Consider the following 19,801-nt stretch of genomic DNA (forward strand, 5'->3'; position numbering starts at 1 on the left):
TGGGTATCCAGATGGAAGAGCACAGTTCAGGATGGTGCACATTTCAGTTATGTTTCAAGATGCTGTAGATGGCATGAGCACTCATTTGTCTTTTGGACTGTGTGTATGATTGTGGGCAAGATAACATCAATAAGGTTTTTTTTTCCTGTTTTTATTTTCCTCCCCTCACAGCTAGAGCCAACACAAAGGATTTTACATATCTCCAAACAATTTTGTACAGCAAGAACATGCTTGGAATTTATCTTAAACAGAATGACTTACAACTCCTTATCTCCCTAAGCTTTTGGAATAATATTTTAATAACCACAATGTTTGAGACAAATTTTTTTTTTAAACTAATATATGGAACGTATACAAAATTTTAGAACATATTCAGAAAAAAGCTTTCAAAAAACAGACATGCTGTCTAAACAAACCCTTCCCTATTTCAATAAATTTTCACTTTCCAGTCAAAACAGTTCTTTCTAAAAAGCCCACTCCTCTATATCCTGTTCCAGATCATTTACCAGTTTCCTGCTTCGCTGGTCTCTACATTAGAGCTGAAGAATTACTTTGCTTTCCTCCTGCCCGTCTGCTTGGCTTCACTCAGTATTTTCCCCATGCCATCTTAGCCAGCTATACCGTAAAACTAGGCTGAACCCATTGACTTTGTACATCTAATGGGAATAAATATGTGACAGCTAAGTGAAAAGTAAACAAAATACAAAAAGGCCATCTGGGGCCAAGCAATCCAAAGAGAATTCAAAACCAAGTCAGCATATCAAGATAAGCAATGTCAGTACATCATTTAGATTAGGCTTTGACAGTGTAGATTATGTTTTTAAAGACTGTTTACACATAAAAGTTACTGAAGCAAGCCAAACTGGCTGCTTGCTCACAAGATGTAGTGCACAAGAATCTATTGCATTTGGGACACATTCCTTCTCATGCATGATCAATCTGAATTACACACTGCAGGCCCGGGAAGGGAACACTTCCTTTTTGCATTTGTAGACATGGTAGTGGGGGTACACAAGTAAACACCAGAGCAGAAAGGAAGCTGTATTATCTGTGGGCTCTGAATGATTAGCAGGATGTTAAGAATTATTTTCAAAATGCATATACATACATGAATGCAGGACAGAACACTTTTTATTTGCATGCTCTGAAAATGGTCAAAAATGCTTTTTTGTCTCTCACTAGAGGTTTAAGTCTAAGTCTATCTAAATAGCCAGGGAATAAAGAATACAAATGAACTCACTGTTAACAATACAACTTGCATTCTTATCCTTGAGGCATCACAATTTAAAAAGCGTCTACTAGGTCAATTTTGTGTCAGTGTATTTACTCTGTACTTATTCTTCCTAAACACACTATTTAGCTAAGAAATAGAGTGACTGAGAAAAAAAGTGCTTTTGGGGAGTATTAGAAAGGATAATTACTTGGCCTGGAAGGCCAAAGCATCATGGTGAGCAGGCAGCAAGAGAGGAGAGGAGGAGGCAAGAGCAGAGAGGATCAGAATGGCGTAAATAGATCCTAAAAAGGATCAGATGAACTTTCCAACAAAAATAACACACACAAAAAAGAAAGAAATAAAAGAGGGGTTCAAGTAGACAAGTGGTTTTACATAAAGGAAGTAACCTTTGGGGCTCTTTTTTGAAGGCTATGTTAGATCACGCTTTGGTCCTACCTCACCCTTTTAACACCCTGTGGCAGTGAATTCATAAAAGTGCTTATAAAGAAACTTATAAAGAAACTGCTCAGGTGGTCACAAAAAATTCTCTTGATTTGGATGCCTTTCTGTAAAACAACTCACAGTGAGAATATATAAAAGTGGTAAAAGCACTTACTGTCAATAATGCCTGTGATGAAGTGGTGTGTATAATATCCTTAGAGCGGATCTAATAATATCGCTGTTCAGGGTCCTGCAAAGACTTTATTTCTCACTGATAAGAACACAGTGAGTCTTGGTTAATGCGCAGGAGGCAGGAAAGGGAGATTGAAGGGCCAGATGGCATCATCCCAATCATCAACCTTCAACACACGATTGCTTCATGCAGTAAAATACACTCCTAGAATTTCTGCCCTATTCATTTACAAATCTACGGAATTCAAACCCAGGGAGTAAATCTAAGTTGAAATTGTTGTGCTTACAATTGCTCTCTTTATGGAACTGTCTCTTAGGCTAAGAGATTTTATTGCTATTCCATACATTTAGTTTCACTATTTTTTTTTTTTAAATAACATTTTTTGGTCATTCTGAGTTATTTTTCCTTGTATAATTCAAAATACTCAATTTTGTGGCTGACAGTTTTCGATTATCAATCAGCTTTTCTGTTACTTAGTTCAGCTGAATGATACTAATAGAGCTTTCTTTCATCTTCTCTTGCAAATCTATTATTTCAGTCCTCCCATTACCAGTAACACTACTTTTGAACTCTCTCCAAATCGCATTTTTTGGTATGAGAATAAAATCTTGTCTTGCTAAGAATCAGGATGATCAGCTCAGGAAGAATTTAATTCCATTTTTAACATATATTTCTGGAGATTCACAGATCAACTGTCTGTCCACGGATATTTCACATAGATTCAGACTTGTTTTAGTGTAAGATCATAGAATAATAGAATATCCGGAAGTGGAAAGGACCCAGAAGGACCACTGACTACAAATCCTGGCTTCACACAGGACTGCTCAAAATTCAAACCAAAGATCTAAGAACAAAGTTTTGCTGGACTAAAGCACATCTTGATAGTTTTCAGTTTTGCACCTACAGAGAATGGGTAGCTATAGAAAAAAGCCACAATGCTTAAGGAGAAGGGAACTTCAGAACAAAAAGTCAATTACATTGACTTTTATGTACTTCCCTCCTGATGTTCATGAAAAGCACAATTTTTTTTTTTAGCTATGCAATAACCGTGCTCCACTTCTGCCCTCAAAATGAATAGCAAAAGTTCCAGCTCTGCATAATGGAAAAAAATTAAGGAGCTTACAGTCAGCCAATTATGGGGGCTAGACAAAAGAAGAAACAGCGTTTTGTAACGGGTGGAGATCTCCATCCCTTGTTCTTCATTTCCACATCATTATGTTGTTGTTTTGAATTAAAATAAAGACATTTTAGGATGGTGGCAAATCTGAATGCAGCTCACACATGATTCCCCAGCGCAGGGTAGCCATGGAGGCATTTGTATATGGGTGGCATATTCCCATTCAACAACAGCCCAAGCCTTGCAGCCTGCTAGTACATGGAAAACCAACATTGCCCTTCCCATAGCAATATGCCTGTCAGCATGGCTTGGGCTCAAAAGATTTTGGAATATCTGTTGACTATTGCAACAAAAACAAAAATAAGAAAATTGTTCATAAAGGTATTTTGAACTCATGCACTGAGCTGGTCATTAAGCAAAGCCTGGAAGGTTGGATGGTACCAGGCAAAATGCTTGACTTCACTTCTAGCTTTGTGAGCAATTTCAAGGGAGTTATTGGAGAGAGAACTGTTACAAAGAATAGGAGCCATCAGTACATAGATGGCAAAATTATTTATCTAAGACTATTCCATTTCTATGTTCCATCACTGCACATTTACAATGTTTTTATTTGAAGTCCTGCCTGTAGATATTAGCAGAAATTTATCCTTGATGATTCCACCAAGAACCAGTTGAGTTACACAAGCATTTAAAGCCATTATGCTGTTGCATATCCACATATTTTATACCAACGCTGATGTGGATAGTATTTCTTCTCACAGCTAACCTTTTCATGCAGAGTAGGCTGAATAACATATCTGTGTACTATGCCAGCATTGTAAATTTCAGGAAAAATAATTTTTTATTAAACAGCAACCAATGACTGCAATTTTTCAGACCTAAATTCTTCAGTAATCTCTCTTCTACATTTTCAAATCCCCTTTAAATTAAATAAGAGAGAAGAAATTCTCACAAAGGTAAAAAAACATAAAAGAAAGAGAAAGACAAACAGAATTGGCACTTATTTTTCATATCGATCTCTTAAATATTTCATTATACTTAAAACGTGTTACTTTCTATAAAAAGAAAAAATTGAAGCCTGAGAAATCTTAAGATTCAACTTATTAAAACTGTATTGCCAGAAAGTGATAGGACAATGCTGACTGGGCCCATTTTTTGAGTACGCTGTTCCTACAAAGCAGTGATGCTACTCTCGTGCAGCTCCATTCTAAGGCAGGCACCTAAGGCATATCTTTCCTCTCTGTGCACTATTCTCTGCCTATAAAGTTGTCAGGCGCCCTTCAGCCAAGAACGCATGAACAGCAGCAGATTTCTCACCTGCATAGCGGCAGCAGCTCCAGCTCTAACCTAATAACAATCAAGGACACTGATTCATCACCCACTCCGTGAGCAGCACTCTCTCTGTGTTCTCTTTCTGTTCTCTTCTGTTGACCATTCCACTACACAGGGGAACCACAACACCAGATGCTGCTCGCCCTATGCCTAGCAATGTGGACTTGAGACATTGGCATATATAAATAATATATTTTCTGACAATTTTTACATGTTTCTTTATGTAAGTGGTAGCTGCAGACTGCAGAGGGCTGTGCTTCATTCTACAAAGCATCTTCGTGAAGTCTCTTATTAGATGAGCGAAGAAAAGGGAACAAAAGCAAAAGAACATTTGCAAATGTATGAGTGAGAGCTAATATACATAATGTGGATATTGCACTCTGAAATGGGAAAAGGCAAAGATAAAATTTGTGGTAGGAGTTTAAATCTATATTTCTGTGCTGCCAGATGTTGCTAAATAGCTCGATGGCATCCGCAATGAAGGTTTTTAAAACAGAGGGGAATGGAGACACTTTGATCTCCATAATCCTCCTGCAAGAGGCCAATGAAGTTGCTGTCAATTAGGCTGAAGCAAAGGACAAATCTTTTGCCTTCAGAGAAATTCCAGTTTGCTATTTTGTTTTCCTTCAGGAACAAAGATTTCAAGTCTTATAGATCACAAAGGAAACAAATCTGGATAATCTCTCCCAGATCCCAGAGAAATAAAATCTCATATCACAATTTTATACAAGACTAAATCCACTAATTTAGAGTCCTCTTCAGATTAAACCATCCATAGTTCTTAATTACAGTGTTGGAGCTTCTCATCCCATACTCTCTCACAGTACAGCATCTGTGGCTGACCTACATAATCTGAGTACAATGCAGTCACGCAGTCAGAGAGGAATAAAACAAACCTGTTAGCTCTGTGGTTACAGGATGGCTTTGTATTCCCATAGTGATAGGAGAGTACAGAATAAAATTTCATCTATATATAAAACTAATTAAATAACAATAATTAAAAAAAACCCTTGAGATGTCATTTTGCAGGCTCCATAGAAAGATGTTTAAATTCAGTGACCACATTTTGACAAACACTGAAAATTATTCTTTGTACTTCATCAAACAGGAAAGTGCCAAATCATTTCTAAAAGAATTATAGAGTTTAGCAGCCAGGAGTGAACAGCAGCAGGAAATGAACCTCTGGGGAGCCTCAGGGAAGAAAGAAGAGGTTAGAAATCCCAACCTCATCTCCTCTTCTGCATGAATTTATCTTTTATTACATTGGCATCTCAGTTTCAATGGCACAGCTATTTGCTCCAGATAAAAGTTCATCAAGAGAAGCATTGATTCCTTTCATGCAAGTTGCCACCAACTACTCGAGAAAAGCCTCACAATCGCACGTACTTTTGTTAAACCTAGAATAATTGATCTGGAGTTGGAAGAATTACTGAGGCATGAGAGTGCTGTGACGAGAGGGAGCCTTTGTGTTAGACAGCTTTTCCCATGCTTAATGCAGTCACCTTTCGCCCCTGCACCTGAAAGTTAATAACTGGAGCAAGACAGAGTGGAGGGCAAAGGTACAGTTTCTGAGTGCAGTGGGAGAATGGAGTCAAATCTTGCCCAGGTAATCACAGCAGAGCACTAGAAAGGCATCTGGTCGCACTGGTCATTAACATGAAGCTGAACCACAGGATCATTACAGCTGCTGGTAATTTCAGATGGAAGGGAAACAGGGAAAAAACACAGAAAATGAAGAACCAGCCAGGCAGGCCTTTCAGAAGTAAGGAACCTATTTCTTTTGTTATCATCTTCTCATTTACTTCCTGACAAATCAGTGCTATGAGTATTACTGGAGACTATTTTAAGTGCATCACCACTGAAGTTCTGTAGCAGAAATGCTAAGTCAGGGCCTGAATCGGCAGTTAAGTACCTGGTGGGAAGGCAGGGCCAGCCCAGGGGTGCCCAGGTGCATGCAGTAGTGGAGCCAGGATCCACCCCTTCCCACACGGGGTTTCTTGCTGGAGATCCCTGCATACCTGAGGCCTTCTGAAGGTAAGTAGTTTGTTTTCCCTTATTTCTTTGCTCACAGCATTTGCATTTGAGCAAATCCTCACTTGCTGCAGCTTAGGATCTTGCTACTCCACTGTTACTGTTGCGCTTTCCATTGCACAACAAGGTCATATGCAGAACTGCAACAAAACCATTTCAGGTTCCTCAAATACTTAGACCTGTGGAAACCACGTGGCAGTCTCATTAATGAGACAAGCTTACTAAGATGACTTCTATATGTATTCATATTTTTGGGGCAGCTAATCTACAGTGAAAGAACACTTATCTGTGTACACTCCCACATTTTAAACCTCTTCATTTAGGTGAAAAAGTAAAATTGTGTAGGTTAGAGTATAAGAAAAAAGCCAGGCATAGATGAATTTAGAGAAACAGCATCCCTCTTCAGATTAATTCAGTCCTGTACAATGCTAGCTTTTGTCCCACACTTGGTTCTGCTATGCTTTAGAATGGAAGCAGAATCCATATAACTGCAATTCTTAGACATGATTTCTTATCCAAAGAAATACTTATTCAATGCCAACCGCAAAGTAAAAAAACCACACACAAAAGAAATTACTCATCAACACCATTCTTAGCTGAAAAAGTACTTTAAGCACAATAAAGTTCTTTGCAAAACCACCTATATTACTGAAAAATCCTGAAGTGAAAGCTTACTTGAGGAAAAAAAAGTTTCTTTTTAGAAACTTACTTTAAAGAATCTGACATAATCTTTAGGTTTTTGCATTACTTGAACAAGAGCTCTCCCATATTCAGAGTGATAGTCGGATTTGAGACAGTCCTTGAGTCACACAAGGTAATCTCCTACCTATCTTGTTTTCTAAACCATCTTAGCCTTCGCTTTTTGATAAGGTTTCCTGATACCAGCCCACTGTGCCAACACAGGCTTGTCAGCTCTTTAGAGAATCCCTCCGAGTGCATTTTAGTCCTCACAAAAGACACTCTGAACCTAGAGGAAAGAAAATTAGTCAAATCTAGGCTAAAGTTTTCATTTTCTTTTGCATACCAGGGCCCACAGGCAGCAGCAGAAGTTGCAGGAGGACTAGCAGTGCAGCATCAAAACGCTTACAGCCTGTGCCTGAAAGTATATGCAACTTTGCTCATCTCTGAGCAGTCACCTCTTCTTATCCAAGGCTACAACACTGCGCACAAAGTGCAAGACACAGACTCCTATTGTATCTGTCTCTAATTCATCCTGACCTGCCCATACATGATAGGTGGTGAGACACCAAATAAGAACTTACCTCTGACAGAACCGAAAAAAAAAAAATAAAAAAAAAAATCACTAATTCCCTTACTCTACTGGATAATTTATTCAGGACAGATATTTTTAAAGAATGATTTCTAACCCCTTCACTGTCCTGAAAGCGCAATCAACAAAAATTCCTGGGCAGTACACCTGGCACAAACTCAGAGAGGTAAGTTAAGCAATGATGAAAATGATAAATGGAGCTGGACAGAAAACAGGGTTTGTTTGTTTGTTTGTTTTTTGTTTGCTTGTTTTTCCACAAGAATTTCCAAGATTCAGAGTTACAGGGAAATACTGGAAAATTTCAGATGGAAAATAAAATATGCTCCAGCGGGGACTTGCTTGTTTGAAAAGCTTGATCCCAAACTGCCTTATTTTCATTGCAATGAAGTAACATTTCAAAAGGAGAAAACATTTTGATCAAAACTTACAAGTTTAGCAAGAAAATATCCTACAAGGGGATGTTGGCAATTCTAGAGCTTCTGGATGCATGAATAATGATGTTTCGTAAAAAAAAAAAAAGAAAAATCTTGCAATTTCAGTTATTGTAATATTCCAGTGCAAAACAAACAAAAATGACAGCTCTAGTTCACTTGATCTTTGTTTGCAGGCATCTTTAAAAAAATATAAACATACAAATAAGATCAAGTAATATAATAAGTAATTGTTTTTCCTGCTTCACTCTAGATTTTGCGTAGGAAGATCTAGTTGCCATGATGACGAGAGCTTACATTGCACCTGAACCTTGCAAATTCAAACTCAGACACAATCTGTTCTGAAATCTTATCAGATCACAAACGAGAGGAATTACATTAAATGTAATGCAATTAGTCAACCAGTCTTTCTTGTTTTCTTCATTTGAGCTTGATACGTATACTGTGTGCCCTTAGTGTGCTTTTAAAAATATCCAATACCATTGGGTTAAGTCCTAATATTTTTTCCTACTGCAGAAAAAAAAAAAAAAAAAAAAAAAAAAAAAAAAAAAAAAAAAAAAAAAGCATCTTCAATCAATGAAATAGGTGCACTGAAAATATTAAAGGAATGAAAAAAGTGACGGTACAGGAATTTTCAATTTAAATTGCTATGATACAATGCAACAAGGTGATTTGCCCTCTTAGAATGAAGAAGCACTTCGTGTAGAATTAGGAACATAAGATGAGATTTCTTTGGGATATGCAGGCTGACTACTGTTGCAAATCAGGGTTCTGCATGTCTAGCACGGAGAGCAAAGCGCCCAGCTAATCTTGGTCACTGCTATGTATCTTTCTTAAGTGCATTAGATAGTTTCTTGACCAGGTCTATTGTACTGGCATACTTTTCTTTCCTTTGGTACTAATTTCTAAATGGAAAGCAAGAATATTCATCTTCACTTTCAAATGAAATATTACAAGGTGGTACACAGCTTCTCAAAAATTGGCGCTGAATTCTTGCCCAAATTTTCTGGAGAAGCAGCTGTGTGTGCATCTATGTGCACAGCTACAGTGTACGGGGGAATGGCAGGGTCTGCATACATACCCAGACAAACAGCTGTGCAGTATTTGTGCACAGATATATGTCCTATCTCTGTTCGGTTACATTAACATCATATGCAATGCAATTGCACACATATGGGTTGTTGTTCTGAAAATATGATCCCTTCAGACACGAATGGAAGGCATATTTCCTACTGATGGACTTCTACATCAAATCCGATGTAGCATTTGGTTGCTGTCTCATTCACGTTATGCTATGAAGAAGTTCAGTTCACAAGATGGATACAAGAAAGCAGAGAGAATACAGCGCTATGGAAACACATCCTCTCAATGGATGACACATAGGAAGAGAATATTTTAGGGTACCTGAAAATGATAAAAACAATATTTCCCTCATCTCTTTGACTTCTAAGTTACAGTTATTCTTAGTCATTTTTCAAAATATTTAGAGCTTAAACGTGCAGGTTCAATAGAAATCTAAGACCCAGAACAGGCATCCATGTTTGCAAGATACTGAATGAGTAGTTCAGTGGACTTTGTATCTACATGGGCTACACGATCAGACTAGAATAGGCCTAACGACATTCTAGCTGAATGAACTGAGAAATAAAACAGACCTGTAGAGACATAAAATACAACAAGAGCATAATAAAAATAAAAAAGCAGCAGAACGAGTATCATATGACACAGATTAAAATCAGAACCACAACCACACAATGTACATAAAACTTGTCACAGGGTGTTAGAAACAGCTCACAGCTTACAGATTTTATTGAGTAATAATACCCAAAATGCTGAAAGTGTTTTTGGATGTTTGCAGAATAAATCATGGAAAGATACAATAGAATTTGACACTGTATTTATCAAAAAACATATAATACACTCCAGGACGTAGAAAACTGCACTGGAGTTTTATTTTTAGAATGGGTTTATTTTTAGAATAAAGTTCAAAAAAATATATTTTTTTCCTCCATTTGACTAGGAATGGATCTGATGTCCCAAAATAGTAAAATAACTCTTGGTCTGTCAAGGTTTCCCCTTTACATTATTTAGCTGACCAAGACTGGAATAGTCAAGTCAGCTTTCGAATTGGAAGATGCAAATACAGAGCTGTGGTTTACTACTGAGTCTACTTCCTTTTACAGAAATGCAATCCAATCTGATAAAGGAGGGATACTCTCTAAACCAAAGAATGAAGGCATATTCAAATGTACAGTTCTCTAAATTGAGATTATAATTGGCATCTCTGGAAAGAAAAAAATACCACCTTGAGTATTTTCTTCAACCTCTGTCATTCCCAAATAAGTGCTATATATTACTTCAGTCAGAATTTCAGTATGAGCTCTTTTGAATTAATTTCATGTCTACTTTGATTCCCTTCCATGATCTCATATCATATTCAATTTTTTTGTTTCCCTGCTCTGTTTTCCATCTGCTGCTCACTTCATTACATCCAAAAGCATTTAATATTCAAGCTAATCAAGAATAAGATGCTGTTTAAAGAAAACCATCTCCTTCATTTAGCTTTTAGCACAACTATAGCATAAGCCCAGACACTCATTTTAATAATAGCATCATCTGAAGGACTAAAAGCATTTTGCAGACATTCATTTACTTATGCTCACATCTCCTTGTGTGAGAAATTATTCCTGCCTTTATTGTTACTTGCTTAATGTGCACCAACAATATTCTTCCTGACTATGCTATGAACTGCAACATGTAAACATTTTCCTTAGCAATATTTGGGTCTCCAAGAGAGATTTACATAATAATTTGCATGTAAAGGCAGCACTTGAGCAAAATTTTAACACCTGAAGCCAAAATTTTGATTTTAAAAAATTGTGGCTCATAAACATGTTTGTTTTTTTTTTTTTTCATGGCAAATTCCACTATTAGAACAAGCACTAGCTGCCTGTCTCTGCTCTACCGAATGAAGTCCCTTGAAAGTGGTGGTGGGGTACCAGCACCCATTGAGAAGCCCAGCTCAGCATTCTTCTCAATGCGTACAAAATTGGGACTGTTGGCACGCATGAAACAGAATTTATAGGTTTTCTGATTTGAATCTGTCACCATCTTCTGACTACCTGCAGTGTAGGAAGGTGGCCCACACCCTCTCTTCATACTGCTGGACACAGATTATTTTTTTCAGTGTTTTACACAGGTGACAAATTCAGTCTGATTTGGACCAAGCATGCTCCAGTACCTTGGATCAAGCACAAGAAGGCTGTCCCAGCCATCCATCTCTTATATAAAGAAATACCCATGAACTGCAGCCAGAATTGGGGAAAGATTGATACTTGATGATTGATGTTGAGGTTTCTAGGAAATTTTTATCAAGGTTAGGGATACGACTTAAGGTGACAGAATCACAGAATGGCTTGGGTTGGAAAGGACCTCAAATATCAGCCAGCTTCAGCCCATCTGCTGTGGGCAGGGTTGCCACCCACGAGATCAGGCTGCCCAAGGCCCTATTCAACCTGGTCTTGAGCACGTCCAGGGATAGGGCAAGGTGTCACATCCTAGATTTGTTTACTCACAAGTTAAGATCTCTTGCTAGAAAACTTGCTAGAAACTTATTATAGGGGAATACTATCCTGGGCTTAGAATGATACAACAACTAGAGTTTCTCCGTGATTGGTACTCCAACCAGAACACCTTGGTACTTACACACTTGTATAGTACCAGCTGCTAATCCATTATTGTTGTTATATTTTATTATTATTATTTTTAACAGACAAACTGCATTTTCCATGTGCTCCATTCTGTTAGTTATACCCCTCCATGTGTTATATTCAGGAGGGAATGGGGTCTGCTTTGTTTAACTACTAATTCTGCAAACTACCACAAACACCAATCAGCCTCTGTGCAGCAGGAGATCTTTGGAGTCAGGAATGGTAAACAGCTCTTTCTTGCCACTGTGATCCCAGCACAGGAGTCGTGTTGTCTGTTTGGATCGGGCATTTTATGCAAACCGATAGGAGAATGAAATGTGATTACAGCCTGGTTAAAAGGCTTCTTAAAACACTCCACGTGGCACTTGAATCCTCTTCTCCCTTATCTTAGCTATTAAAAAGACACTGAATTACTGCCAATCACATGTTCAAACCAGACAACTGCCACCTAACTCAAATACAGAATTGCCTGCTGGCAATTTAACTGGAGAGGAAAAAAAAATAGTAAAAACAGTGGAAAAAAATATCATCACTCTTTAGTCCAAAGAAAGATTCTGCTAATTTAATGGAAGATTCCTAGCTTCATTTTCAGCTTCAGACAGCCAGTTTACAAATCTAGGATACCTTCCTCGATGCCATACTGTTACTTCTAAATTTTTAACTTGCTGGCAGAAAAGTTAACTCCATCTACACTTACTTCCCCCAAAAACCACTCAAAAAAGAAATGTCTCCTCAGCTGCTTGAATCAGGTCAGACAGAGACAGCAGCAGGAGGCACCTTAATATAGGGTACAGAAAAGAAACACACTGGTTTTCTAAGGATTTTGTTGCTTATGAATGGTGCCAGGCTAACATCGGAGAATGAAAAGTCTTTTTCCATTTGCTTTTGTTATTGCCTGTCTCATCATACTGACATGCTCATCTTGAAGGTCTGAGGGATCCGGTTTTTTCTCTCTCTCACCTATTTGATCCTCTGCCCCTCCACCAGTGCTGCTGTATTGGTGACTCTAGCCAGGTACAACCTGAAGAGCTGGAAGTACTGTGGATGCCATAAGAGCCCCTCCGCACACTCCCAAAGGAGCTCAGATAGATGATGGCAGGACAGGCATCAGCAGTAACATCCTTCTGGGTCACTCCCAGCCCCACCTACAGCTGCAGTGTTCACACAGAGTCCCAGTTTTCTTCAGAACATTTTCAGAGCCCCTGCAGATGTCAGAGCCCAGAGGTTGGAAAGGAAAACTGCGTGAAAGATTTGGCTCTGCTGCGATTTGAAATGGATGCGATTTGAAACTCCCTGAAATATTTACTGGGAGCTGAAGTGGTGTGTTTGCATTTCACATCACCCCAGATGAGGCATATGGAATAAGGCTGGAGAGCAACAAAACCCACAGGAGCCACTGCTCATGTTCCAGCCCAGAGGCTCAATGCAACCTGACAGCCTCGCTGCTGCAGACCACATGCTCCTGCAGTCTTTTAGAGAAACAACCCCCTGCCACCCAAACACCAAATGTTATTTTCACAAGTATGATTTAAACCCACAGAAGCTAATCGCATGCTTGGCAATCCACTCTGGTAGGACACCGTGCAACATTCACTCAGTCTGAACTCTTAAATCTGAAATGTCTTCTCTCCACACTTAAGCGGAAAACAAACTTTTATTTTCCTCACAGGAAATTGATATATTCCTACAAAATGGAACTCTACTAGAAGAATTCCAGCTCTCTCTAATTTGATAATTTAAGACACTGTTAGAGAGCAACCAGAAGCAGAGTTTGCATAGCTTTCATACTCTCCCAGACCAGATGTTTTAAGACTGGTCCTTAGAGATCACTCTGGCTCTACAACCTGTAATTGTGCTTAAATGCACACAGTTATTTAGAAACACAGACCTGGAGTTTGTAAACATGGGCAACATTTCGGGGAATACTCAGATAAAATGTTGAATTCCTGTTTTATACTTGAAAAAATTAAGACCTTTCTACAAAGTATTTCACAAGAAGGTATCTTAAACAACACTGGAGTTCTTCCTCTTTTTTTTTTTTTTTTTTTTTTTTTTTTTTTTTTTTTTGAGACTAGGATGTCTTTAAGATCAATCTGATTTATTTAAAGCTTCCAGTAGTTAGACACTTGATTCTTACATACAATAGAGACTGCAATCATAGAATGGTTTGGGTTGGAAGGGACATTTTACATGATCTTCCAAACCCCCTGCTACAGACAGGGACATAGACCAAGTTGCTCAAAGCTCCATCCAGCCTGGCCTTGAATGCTTCCAGGGAAGGGCATCCACAGCATCCCTGGGCAACCTGTTCCTGTGTCTCACCACCGTCACAACAAAAAATTTCTTCCTGATTTCTAGCCTAAATCTAAAATGATTGGAAAACTTTCTCCTCATTCTGTCTCTACCTGTCCTTCTAAAAAGTCCCTCCCCAGCCTTCCTGTAGGCCCCCTTCAGGTACTGGAAGGCCGCTATAAGGTCCCCCCAGAGCTTTCTCCAGGCTGAATAGCGTCAGCTCTCAGTCTCTCCTCATAGGGAAGGTGCTCCTAGAAAAGGCTGATTTTACTAAGCATATTATCAGAGCCTTTCAGTTTAATTTTCCTGCACTATACTTACTATTTCACTAGCGTTTCATCACCTACAAACTTGCTTATTAATGTATTGACTTATCTAAGAGTATTATTCTAAAAAATTGGTATCAGAGAAGCTACAGGAACTCCTTGAGATCTCTTCTTTTGCTTTTCTATTACAGCTCTAAGGCTATTAGAATTGAAAAGTTCTGACTGATTTCATGAGGGACTATTAAATGTCTTAGGCAATTTGCTACAAATGTATTTTCTGCAATTAGCTGATCTCTGGAATATACATATATATATATTTGTTTGCTTTTGTTTGGTAACAAGTTATTTCACAGAAATGATATAAATCTGCTAGGTCAAGCTCTTTCATAAGCAATTGCTATAGCAGTTCCACAAATATCAACCAACATCTCTCTGCTACCTCTTAGACTTCTCTCACCATTTCTGTTTTGTAGACTCATTGTCCAAGACATGCTTTAGAGCTGAAATGTGGTGCTTTGTATATCCTAGTCTCATTGCTTCTATTCATAGTTTTCTCTCTGCTGCACATATCCTTCAGACAACCTTACATTTGAACCCATCATTTGCATTTGCTAATGCATCAAAATGCATCTGGGTTTCATTAAAATATGTTAATACACAGAAACGATAGCTGGAAACATTTAAGCAAGAAAGTGAATATATTACCAAGTTCTGCGCCTGAAGCAAGGGTGCTCTCCTGTCTCCATCTATTGATCATTAGTCAGAGCCTACATTTCCCCTGATCTGAGCGTGATATGTCCCCAGTGCAGCCCACCATACTGTGAGCCTGAAGCTGGCTTCAAAGTGACAGCCAGAATTTTGGAAAGCTTTGTTGGATGGTGAACTGAAAATCTCAAAACTTACTGCAGAGATAAACAGCAAGACAGCGTGAGGGAATGGGGATAGCAAAGGCGATGTCTGACTGCATACAGAGAGGTGAGATGGGGAAAAGGAGAAAGGCTCTGAGAGCTGGGAAAGAGTTGTAAGAGCTGGAATCCAAACAGAAAGAATAAGGAGTCAAAAATCAGAAAAAAAAAAAAAAAAAAAAAAAAAAAAAAGGAAAAGCAAGAGGGAAGGAACAAAGTCAAGAAAATTCAAAAGAAATGAATGAGTTGAAGTTGCTGGAGTCTCTGTAGTTCCTCTGTGTACTCACATCCACAAACCTGGAAATATTACAGAACCTCTACAGGAGAAGCACTAAGTTAATGGAGATAAAATGGAGAAATAAGAGCTCACAGGAGCAGAATAAGAGGCACATAACAACTTTCATGTCTCCTGTAGTTACATGAGAGCCCTCCAGACACCCAACTACTCCTCTCTATCAGGCATTTAAGGGCATGGCCACACCACTCTACCGTGGAGAGGGGGGCAAGACCCAGAGACAGTGCAGCAAGGAGCAGTGGCTCTTGTTTTGCCTGAGTGAGGAAAGGAGGCGCCAGCAAGGAAAGAAATACGATCCATATTTCTATTTCCTCTGGAAGCAGTAATATTTCATGGATATTTTCCACTGATTATTTTGAAAAAGGGCTACAGAATTAGTTCTGGAAACAAAAGAAAATAGGTAGTTGGTTAAATTGCCCAATTGCAATATCTTTGTCACCTTCCCACAGCAAAATAGCTACAAGAAGTTCTTTGGATTAAGCACCAGAGAAGTCCTCAAGAACTATATTTTACTTAGCCCAAACTTTGCTTCCTCAAAGGTTGCACAGAAAGAGCGCACATTTGAGGGGCAAGACCAGGAAAGTCTATTTTTAGGAACTTGTAACTTCCATAAGGAGTCTTTCTTGCTAAATAAAATGCTATCTCATAGACCTAAAGGATTACAGGACTTGTAATGTCACATTCGTCTCAATTCCCGCTAGATCAAGTCAATGACCACTTGCCAAAGAGGAATGACATGCAAGCAGCACATTCTGCTTCTGAAAACAATAGATGCTAATGAAGCAAAGCCACGAGAGCTGAGCTGAAAGTCACCCTGCAGTAATACAACCTGAGACAAGATACTGCTACTCAAAAATCCCAACACGAGTTGTAGACACACGAGTTGAGTTTCACTGCGCTAATAGCATCCCAGCAGAGCTTGCTTATTCCTCCATGACTTTTGGTCACACAGTTTTTTTTAGAAACACTAAGTCATAAACGGAAGACTCTAGGAAAATATTGTGTATAGGTTTAGTAATAGCACAAGAAGTAAATTTCTGTTGGAAAAAACGGTAGAAGTTTATAGTCTAGAAAAAAAAATCACCTGCATCGTATTTATGTTTTATCATCAGAAGCCATGTCAAGACAAAAGTCACTCCAACAACACCACCAAAATGACTCCCCAACAAAACGGCCCTCAGAACATTTCTACCCCAAAGGGTTTCTCTCTCAAAGCCTTCTCAGGATTTGCAGCTGATAAACAGAAGTGAGAACATCATCTTGTTTTGCTTTTAATTGAGAAAATAACAAATATATCTACAAAGACATCTCCTGTTCCGCACACTTCACCAAAGCCCATATTTCATTCATGAGATGGTTTGTAACAGCACCCATGAGAGCTGTTTCTCTTTTAGCCCTCTCCTCTGCTACCACATAGTAAATACAGTCATCACATAAGGAACGCTCAGAAAACTTCTATGGAGTATGACAACAGCATTGCTCTGTTAGACCCAAACATACCCAACTACCCAACTATAGTTTCTTTCTTAGGGGTAACTAAAGTAGGCATACTTTCATCATCTGTCTCTGTTTAAGTCACTCTTTCTCCCAAGTGCCCCCATTAAACAGTGTGGCCACCTGAGAGAACTTCAGCAGAAGAAAAATGTTAGTAATCAAATTTCATTATTCTAACATACTCATGGCCTGCTTTCATAACCACAGACACAAATGAACCTTATTTTAAAATGATTTCCTAATTGTCAGATTTCTTACCCACCTTTCCCTTCCAAAATTTCCCACTCCCTAAAAACCCCCACTTCAGAACAGGGCTTAGCATTTCTGCCATTAATTACTTGTCAGTGCAGATGCAATCAACACCCACATCGCTTAGTTAGTCAGAAATTTGGAATCTCTGATATATGGTGGCATAGCAATTAGACAGTTCAATATGATAGGAAAAGTATTACAACAAAGGGATGATAATGGAAGGACCAGCACCACCACAGAAAGGTAGTATAAAGAAAGGGAAGAAGACAGCTCACCCATTGCAGAAGACTCCAGGTTTGTAGGGGAAAGCTTCACCAAGGAGAGATCTCAAGAAAAGATTCTTCCCTAGTGGCAGTCAGCCCTTAAACAGGGTCTAGAGGTGCAGCCAGGCTTCACTCCTTCCGGTCACACAGCTGAATTGCCTTCACCTGTGCTCCCATGGTTGACAGGGTCTTTTCCACAGGTGCTCAATCAGTGGTTCAGGCCGTGACTCAGGAGTTCCCATACAGATGGTCAGGATTACAGTGCTTAGATAGGACATAGAAATATTTCCACAGAGCTGACCTACCATCAGGACAGGATGCGCTCCAGGATTTACTTTCTTGGCATCATCCTAATTAGTTCACTTCCAAACGAAAGAAACCTCAAGTGAGATCTCCACTGACAAACCTTTGTCAGTGGAGATGAAGGTGCCCCTCTGGTCTGTCATGTGAAAAGATGACTACAGGGCCAGAAATGGCCTAAGGTGAAAAGAACTCGATGTCTGGCCATCAGGTTGAAGTGTGGGAACCCCTCCCATCTCATGCCCAGCCCTCAGAGGACTGTCAGCTATTCTGTTTACAGCGGAAAAAGTCTGATCTCAGTTCTCTACAGAATGATAGCCTACAACAGTCAAGCAAAATTAGTTCCGTAGGGTATTATTTTACCATTTCTCATTTTCTTTTTGTTTTTTTCTTTGTTTTTATTGCCTTTTCCAGCTGTGAAACATGATCTTATTGTGATAGGTACTGTACAAAATAAGCCACCAAGAAAAATAGCTTCCCAACCTAGACACTCCCAGCCTTTCTCTAGAGAAGGAAATTGTCTGTCTACAATAGTTAGGAATGAAAGCTGGGCACTTAAATTAGGCCCCCAAAGTTACATGCAGTGGGAACATTGTTGTAGCCATGACAGTTTGATGATCTAAGTGAAGCAAAGTTTTAAGAGAAAAGTGAAGAGAAGAAGGGATATAACGGGGTGGGATGCCTAAATAACCTGGTCTTCAAAGCCTCATCTGAGAGCAAGAAGAAAACTTCAATATTATTAAAATGTCTCTGAAATGCAATTACGTATATAAGAGAGATAATCGAAGAGAAAAATGTAGCTGGCAACAAAGAAGCTGTACCAATATGAGAAAATAAGGACTGTTTGCTCAGTCAAAACATTTTTCATCCCCCTTCTTATTACTGTACCTGTTAGAAACTTTAGCTCCTATGCTCATCTTTTGAAGTTAGGCTATATCTTTTCTTTGAGTCTTCTTCTCTGGAGATGTTCAAAACTTGTCTGGACACCTACCTGTGCAACCTGGTCTAAGAAGCCTGCTTTGGAAGAGAGGTTGGACTAGATGATCTCTCGACATCCCTTCCAGCTCCTACAATTCTGTGATAAAGGTGCAAAAGTCAGACAAAAACAGATTGTTTTCTAAGAAATACCCTTCCTCTGTGCATAATCAATGAATGTACAGATACTATAATTATGAAATATAACCAAGCTAAGCAGTTATTATACCGAAATAAAAAAGATAGAATGCTTTCCCGTATCCTGGGCTCGCTATGGAAGTCCAGGGGAGGGGATCTCCAAAAGAGATCCTTCCTCACTGGTAGTCAGCTCTTAAATAGGTCTAGGAGAGGTGGAGCCAGGCTTCACCTGTGCTCCCAGGGCTGACCCATTGCTCACCTCAGGTGATCAATCAGAGGTTCAGGTAGTAATTCAGCACTTCCCATACACTCTGGTAATGGGTGTGTTCATGAAATTGGTTTATTGTGGGTTATAGTAGTTCCTCAGTTACATCATATCTATGATAGCATTTAGATTGCTATAGCATTAATTCTGTCTCTTCTTATTTGGCAGTTATAAGCTAAATGAAGGGAAAGAGCAGAGAGTAACAACAAAACAGAGTGGCTCAGTGGATAGGCTGTGGTCATAGTACACTAGAGACCTAGTTGTCAAGACTTTTCTTAGTGCAAGAATAAAGGAGAACATGAAGGCATTTAGAGAAGATGACTGCCTGGAGGGAAAACTTCTCCCTTGGAGAATGCAGAAATATGGTTAAAAGAAAAAGGAGTTGCACTCTTGCACTGGAAACTCACACTAATGATTTTTCAGTTCAGAAATACGAAAACTACAGGTGGAGTGCCAACTGACTGTGAGGGGCCTTGAAAGGCAATACAGACGCCCTCTTTTTTTTGTTTTGAAAGGGGGGGTTGGGGAGTGTGCATGCAGGAGCATTTTCAGTAGAACTAAGCACAGCCTAAAGCTCAGAGAAATCTGCTAAAAATTGCTGTATTCGAAAACTGGAGG

The 19,801-nt window shown here is 39.0% G+C and overlaps 1 protein-coding gene across 2 annotated transcripts in view; it reads right to left on the bottom strand.

Annotated features, from left to right (window-relative positions):
- The window catches only part of GRID2 (glutamate ionotropic receptor delta type subunit 2), a 685,769-nt gene that overhangs the window by 62,490 nt on the left and 603,478 nt on the right, over nt 1-19,801 (bottom strand). The gene's annotated exons all lie outside the window — the stretch shown is intronic.

Source organism: Centrocercus urophasianus, unplaced genomic scaffold (genome assembly GCF_019232065.1).
Source record: "Centrocercus urophasianus isolate 14NV4802_14NV808 unplaced genomic scaffold, USGS_Curo_1.0 seq_13, whole genome shotgun sequence".
NCBI lineage: Eukaryota > Metazoa > Chordata > Aves > Galliformes > Phasianidae > Centrocercus > Centrocercus urophasianus.